This window comes from Sorex araneus, chromosome 1 (assembly GCF_027595985.1).
Source record: "Sorex araneus isolate mSorAra2 chromosome 1, mSorAra2.pri, whole genome shotgun sequence".
In the NCBI taxonomy this organism is placed as follows: domain Eukaryota; kingdom Metazoa; phylum Chordata; class Mammalia; order Eulipotyphla; family Soricidae; genus Sorex; species Sorex araneus.
The window spans coordinates 11,998,187-12,003,810 of record NC_073302.1 but is presented as its reverse complement, the minus strand read 5'-3'; the positions used below and the strand labels follow the sequence as shown (position 1 = coordinate 12,003,810).

At 45.3% G+C, this 5,624-nt stretch overlaps 1 pseudogene; it reads left to right on the top strand.

Moving 5' to 3' along the window:
- The window catches only part of LOC129401389 (U6 spliceosomal RNA), a 94-nt pseudogene extending 1 nt beyond the window's left edge, over positions 1–93 (top strand).
- Positions 94–5,624: the final 5,531 nt, after the last annotated feature.

Genomic DNA, 5,624 nt, shown 5'->3' with positions numbered 1-5,624 from the left:
CTTGCTTCGGCAGTCCATATACAAAAATTGGAACAATACAAAGATGATTAGCAAAGCCCCTGTGCAAGGATGACACGCAAATTCTTTTTTTTTTGTTTTCCAGTTCACCCTACTTGTTGTTATTGTTGTTATTATTATTATTATTAATTGAGTCACCATGAGAACAGTTACAGGGCTTTTAGGATCGAGTCTATGCTCAAATACCCATCCCTTCACCAGTGCACATATTCCACCACCTATAACCCCCCCACTCCTCCTCTGCCTGTGTGGCAGATGATTTTCACTTTACTCTTTCCTTACTTTGATTATATTCAATTTTTGACAGGAAAATCATTATAATTATTTGGAGTTTTACCCCCAACAGTCAGACCTGTCAGAATGGCATCATTAGATTGTATGTTTTCTATTGTTGGTAACAAAGAGCATATGATGTTGCATGGTCGTGAAAGCGGCTGCCCAGATTTGGAATTCTGGTATTAAGTCCAGAGGTATTTCTTCCAGCAACCGCTGCATTCCGAGATTGGTTTCTGTGGCACTGGGATCATAGCTGTTCAGGAGCAGAGGTGACCGCTCAGGGTCTCATTTGGGCAGGAGGCAGGGCTGGTTCTGCCTCCCCCATTACAAGATTCCCCATGCATCCCATTCCATCACTGCAAACTCCTACCTCTCTGTCCAGTTGGTTCTGAATGGTGGCGGTCACCGTTCTGTCCAGGGGGGAAAAGGCCAAGGGACAGAAACCCTTCCCCTCCCTGGCTGCACGGGGCCGTAGCTTAGTTCAGAGTCCAGGAGTATATCTACCAGCAGCCGCTGCATTCTGAGATTGGTTTCTGTACCTCTGGGATAATGGACGCTCAGGGGTGGTGGAGCCATTCCTGAGCATATATTTTGTATATCAGGAAAGGTTACACGGCCGCATAAGCAGCTTCACGGTTTGGAGATGTCCCAGTCCCGCATACCAGAGCCGTGTTAGTAGAAGCTCAGTGTCACCCGGGCTCCATCTGGAGAAGGCGTGCTGGCTGTACCTTCTCCTTCTGGCACCCCGGTGTTGTTGGCCCAGTCTGGGGGGCACGCAATTTCTTGAAGCGTTCCATAGTTTTAAAACGACAACAAAAGTGTCACTAATAAAGGATTCAGTAGATGAAATTAAAAACCCAGTGGGCGCCCTCAACAGTATAATGACAACTACTGAAGACAGAATCAGTGAGCTTGAAGATGAGCTGCATAAAGCATACAGGAAACAAGATATAATAGAAAAAGACCTCAAAGTAGTGCTCAGGGGAATAAGAGACCTAGGGGATGAACTCAAGAGGAAAATCATAAGAATCATCAGAGTACCACAAGGACAGAGACAACCCCAATGAAGTAGCAATAGTTAAAGATATTATTGCTGAGAAGTTCTCAGAGCTGAAGAATGAAGGCATCCAGACCCAAGAAGCCCAAAGGGTGCCAGCTAAAAGAGGTCCTAATAAAATGATATTAAGACTCTTAAAAGTGACTATGAGTCCTTGCTCTTGAGATAGACTACCCCAGAAAGGCAAATATTATGGAGAACATACCAAGCAATCTGATGTATTTCAATTTGTTTTGACATCACGTTGGTTTGCAGCATAGCATTGTGTATCTCTTAGGCATACAGGTCACTCCTCTTCAGACATATGCTACCACACAGTGCCCACCCATGTATCAACACCCCCCGCCACATCCACTAGCCTTCTTACCCCTCATCCTACCTTGTCCAACTGCCACTCTATAAATCTCAGCTCTGCAGTCAGACTTCGAGGGGTTGTTTTGTTTTGATCTTTCTTTTTTCTTCTTTCTTTGTCCTCTCTCTCACCTCTCTCCCATCCTCTCCTCTATCCCCCTTTTCCTCTCTCCCTAAGCTATCCCCCCAACTTCTACACACACATAGCATGTACTTGCAAGACAAATTCTATTGCTAAACTACATTCCTGTTCCTGCTTTACTTCTTTATATTCTACACATGAGTAAAACCATCTGGTATTTGCCTTTTCCCCTGACTTATAATTAGGGTAAAATTTTAGAGGATAAAAATTCCCTTGATATAGCACCGCATATGCATATAGAGACCATAAAGAAGAAGGCAGGGGGAAGAATCTCTTTCTATGAGAGGATATTAAAAAAGTAATCAGTTTGTTCCCTAGTACAAGCAGGATTCTATCATTGATTGGTTACTTTGTCTTGTTCCTATGAGATGAAAATTTGACATTGCTTAACATCAATCTTTTTGCTTGTTTTATTTTGGGGCCACATCCAGCTATACTCAGAGCTTACTCTTGGCTCTGCACTCAGGGATCACTCCAGAGACCCTATGGGGTGTAAGGGTTAGAACCTGGGTCGACAGTGTGCAAGGCAAACACCCTCCCTGCTGTACTATCTCTCCAACTCCAATGTTGATATTAAATAGCCCCAGCAGTTCTTGTTTCTTGCCTTATCTTTCTTCCTATAATTAGTCTTATAATGCAATGCCCCTGATAGTACATTCCGTTCTTTATTGTCCATTGTCTTCATAAGAGTACACAGTTGGGGTCATTATTGTTTTCTTGACACCTAGAACAGGACATAGTACTGACAAGTTGCACTTTAAACATTTGCAGAATGTTGAAAAATGAAGGCATCCATGTTTATGATTTATTTCCCCCAATAAATCAAATAATTGATGGTTAACTTAGAAAGTGCTTATCCGTATACTTTTGGCCAAACTCACTTTCTATCAACTCTTCCAATCCTTAAAGCAAATGATTCAGTGATCTACAAGTACATGAGATTATGATGAAGCATCAATATCAGCACTAAAGGAAGTAAAATCAATAAATTTCCATTTAGAATTCATTCTCTACTAGAAAAAAAAAGGAAGTTTTTTTTTTTAGAAAGTAAAACAATTTCCTTGCCATCTTGTATTACTAGTTTTACAGGATTAAGCCTAGGGCCTCAAATATGCAAAGCATATTTGGCCTCAAACCTTGTGATGCCAAGTTTGGGGATCATTCCTATTTAGATTTGCCAGAGCAAACAAAATTGGGTATCATCCCTTCACAGAAAGCTTATTTAGTGTCCTGATCTGAGAGAAGTTGTAGGATGTTTCCTGAGCATTGTTAGTTCTTTGTCATCATCCCATTGATAGTTGAATTTCTCAAGCGGTCTTAGTAACGTCTCCATTCGTCCTAGTCCTGAGATTTTAGAAGCTTCTTTCTACTCGTCCTTCCCAACGATGCCGCATTGAGGCTCTTTCAGGGTCAGGGGAATGAGACCCAGCTTGTTACTGGTTTTGGCATATGAATACACCATGGGGAGTTTTCGAGGCTCTCCCATGTGGGCAGGAAACTCTCAGTAGCTTGCCAGTTTCTCCCAGAGGGAGAAGTAGGCTATAAGATACCGCAAAGTGGCTGTGCACTTCCGGGAGCTTGCTTTTGCTTCCGGGAGCTTGCTTTAAGTCTCTGCTGGCCGTTGATAGGATTACACAATGCTGGGGGCAGTCCCTGGGTGTGGCCCCTTAGCTACTGGAAAATGGGAAATCTGGGCGGGAGAGGCCCAGTCCTGATCCGAGCAGGCTTGGAGGTCTCAGCCCCCAGTCCTACACACCTGGGTTCCTCTGCCGGTTCCTTCATGCGTGAGGCTTGTCCGAACGTGTGGAGGGGGTCCTTGAGCATGACTGTTGCTAGGCTCTGGAGGTCTTTGGCCACCAGGAGCTCTGTTCAGGGCTGGGAGAGAAGCTGGAGCCCATTTGAAAGGTATTTGAACCTTTCTCATCAGTGATGTCTCATTTCATGATGAAAGCAGCTAGAAAGTCATGATAATACATTTTGGGGTAACATTTCACTGCAGAATCTCCTGCCCCTGCACTGGGCTGTTTTCACTGGGGCCCCCTCAGAGGGAGACGGGTTGATTTTCCCTCCCCGCCCCAGGGAGAGCCCCGGCAGCCAAAAACCTCCAGAACCCAGCTGCAGCCATACTCGAGGCCACTCTCCACATGCTCAGACCAGCCTCACCCATGAAGGAACCTGCAGAGCAACCCAGGTATGCAGGACTCATGGCTCAGATCTCCAAGCCTGCTCAGATCAGGACTGGGCCTCCTCCATCCAGATCCCTAGCTTTCCAGTAGCTTGGCAGCCACACCCACAAACTGCCCCCAGTGCCGTGTAATCTCATCAACGGCCAAGATCCAGAGACTGTAAAACAAAGCTCCCAGAAGAGAGCGATGCAGAATCTTGCACAACAGAGCCTGGCAAGCTACCCATGGCGTATTCTATATGCCAAAAACAGTAACAATAATGGGCTTCATTCCCGACCCTGAATGTGACAAGGATGAATAGAGACGTTACTGGCACCCACTCGAGCAAATTGATGAGCAATGGGATGACAGGGATACAGGGATACAGGATTCCACTGCTCTCGAATAACAGAACTTTGACCCGTTTGAAAGATTAGGAGGTTACACTAAGAATTGGCTTTTCATTCCCTTTGCCATCCTTCCCTTTATTTTAATTCTGGGACTGGGGGCCACGCCCAGCAGTGTCTCAGGGCTCTTCCCAGCTCTATGCCCCAAGGTGGTTTTCAGCAGTGCCAGGGTTGGCAGTGGGCGGTCCAGTATGTGAAACCCACAATCAGCCCTTGGAGCCATCTCCTGAGCCTTACGGAAATGGATTTTGAATGATGTGCTGGGTGTGTGTAGGTGAGACATAAGATTCCCAGCCAAAAAAAGCAAGAGACCTTTTGCTTCGTCCTCTTTCAGGCTTCGCCCAGTTATCTTGGGCACAGATAATCCTACCTGGGGCTTTCTTCTAATGCGTTTAAGGACCTTATTTCCTGATTGGAAAAATAACACATTTCCACACCACAAAATTCAAGCACCTAAAAGTGCAAGGGAGAAAAATGAGGCTCATCCACGGAATTCTCACGTCAGAGATCACTTTTGTTCTTTCTTTGTTTTCCTTACAGAGACCTTTGATTTATGATCGTGATTCCCACACCCATTTGTCTGGGGTGGAGGCTTTTCTATTTGAGATGTGAAAACGCAAAGATCCTGGGGGGTAAAACAAGTTGTAGGAGTGGGTGGCGGCCAGATGGGTGTTCCTCACCCCTCCTTGCCCAACTCCCCCCCATACACCCCATTACCGTTCCTTCCCACCTAGTCATGGGGAGATCAATACATTTGAGTAAAGGCCATGCATCCCCCAACTTTTATTCATTTTATGTCTGTGACTTTTTATAATTCTCATATACTTTATTTTGCATTCATTCCAGATTTAAAGATCATTCAGGCATGGTTTTAAAGGTATGCAAAGACATCCCTGAGATAGAACAGAAAAGCCAGACCTACACTTCCAGGAACAAAGCTGTACCCAGCAGTGCTCAGGTGGTCACATGATACCAGGGATGGTACCCAGGGCCTCCCGCCATTGGATCGCCCAGACAACACCTTTCTTTAAACCATGCCATCAAAGTGTAGCCACTGGATGAAAACTTCCTCGGGTTTCATAGTTTCCTCTTCTTGGGCTAGATTCTATTCTGTTCAGGGTGACCCAAGACATGAAATCCCCCTAACACCTGAAACCACTCGCCACCCAAGAGGATGGGAGAGAAGTCGGAGTCAGTGTTGGTGGTGG